Genomic DNA, 1,975 nt, shown 5'->3' on the forward strand with positions numbered 1-1,975 from the left:
TTTTATATCATATGTTTGCAGTGCATTTGCCGTTGTTCATACAGTTGTATAACTGTCCAGAAAAGGGAACATTTTGATAAAGAAGACAATGTACCTGTCACTTGTCAAAGAATTATTCGGCTGCTTCTGTGTGCTTAGATCATTGAGGGCAGGTAAATACTGAAACTGCTTTGCACCTTTAAAATAAAATGCAACGTGTTTGTATGTATGAGTGAGGCTTGTGGTGGTCAATAAGAAAATAGAAAATGCTAATCACTTTAGACTTTACAGCAATCTCTGCCCACAGGACCTTGAAAGGTTTGGGAGCGCTCATACGAGAAGGTCAGTAAATCAAGTCACACTCTAACCAGAAAGCATTTCTTTTTTCTTTTTCCTTAAGTGAATGCTCTTCACCACCGCTCACAGCACTTTCTACAAAAATTGGAGCTCACTGAAACAAATAGAGATGTTCATGAGCACAAATAAAACATGTACCTGCTGCTGTGTCATCTATTTATTTTGAAACTCTTTTTTTTTTTAGATACCCAAGCACGGTGACACAAGTACCAGAGCAATGCTAACCTCAGTCATTCATTATTGTTCAAGTAGCAGCAGAGGTTTAGCCTTGAGCTGTGATTTAATTATCCTTCTAGACAAAGGAGCTGGTAGTTGTTCAGTGGAAAGCCTGTGGCAAAGCTTAGCTGTTAGAAAGTGTACGTGTGACACACTGTCATCCCACAGTCTGTGAAATTCTGGGATAAAAGAAACGAAGAACTCCAATTTCAGATATCAGAGTCATTATCCAGAGCAAAGTTATAATTAAGAGGCACTTTCAGAAAAATGATGGAGGAAGCATTATCCCTTCAAGTCACATTTACTGTGAGAACATGGGCTGAATGTTTTTGTATTTGAGTGGCCGGAGGAAATTGTAGGAGGAATTATACTTCTCAGGGCTCAGGCCAGCTGACAAAGCTTTAATTTTTTTCCACAGGCCAATTATAGAGAAAGAAAACCCCATCCTTGTCCTCCCTATATACTCCCACACGTGTTGCTGGAAAGCCATCACAAGGTCATACAGATAAAGAAAATCTGTTAACAGATCAAATAGTTCCTGTAGATAAAAAAAGGAATTTGTAGCCAAGCCGGGAGAGGAGAAAATCAAAGTGAAATTGAAAAGCAGAGCAGAGAGGCTGAGGTTGTGATGGAAAGACAGCATGTGGGTGTGAAGACAACAACAACAAGAAAAGGAGAACAGACGCGATGCGACAGATGAGAGGTGATGGTTGGCTGAAAGGCCATTAGGCCAATCACATCAACACAGTGCAAACATGTACTTGTCATATTGCTGCAGATCTGCATACAGAGGACGAGGAGGTGAGAATTACTCACCTCACTGGGAGATGACTCATCATAATGTCAGCTCTGCGTTAGTGGTATTTCATAGCAATCTCCCATTGGACTAAAGATTAGCTGCTTACAGACAACAAATAGAAACAAGCAGCCCTGACTGAATAACATCGGAGTAGATTGAGTTGAGGCCGAAGTGAAAGGACAGTGTCACGCCATGTGAGACTGTTAACATTCTGAGAAGCCGAGCAGGAAAAAAGTAGAATTGCATCGATCACAGGAATGAGCAGTAGCCCGGCGTCTCAGAGCAATTTCTAAAATCTTACAGTGTCTCCTCTGGAAACTGGAGGACAAACTATTTAAGGAAGAGAAAATTGGATATCGTTCAGGAGGAGAAAAGAGGAACAACTGTAATTGCGATTTTTAGAACGGATGCCCAGGCAGGGGAGGAAAAAAGAAAACTCAGTGTCCTGTATCACATTATACCCAGTCGAAACTCAATCGTTTTCTGCAATCAGACAAGTTTAGTTGAAAGAGAAGGTTTAAAAGTTTTGTGGTCTTGCTGTTACTGAACAACTTTACAGAAACTACTGTGTTCTAAATCTCAGCTTTAATTTGGTTGTGTCACAACAAATAACCACAGTGTGAA

Source organism: Mchenga conophoros, linkage group LG23, assembly GCF_057382185.1.
Source record: "Mchenga conophoros isolate Kocher_MC1m ecotype Shallow Benthic linkage group LG23, M_conophoros_male_GT1.1, whole genome shotgun sequence".
NCBI lineage: Eukaryota > Metazoa > Chordata > Actinopteri > Cichliformes > Cichlidae > Mchenga > Mchenga conophoros.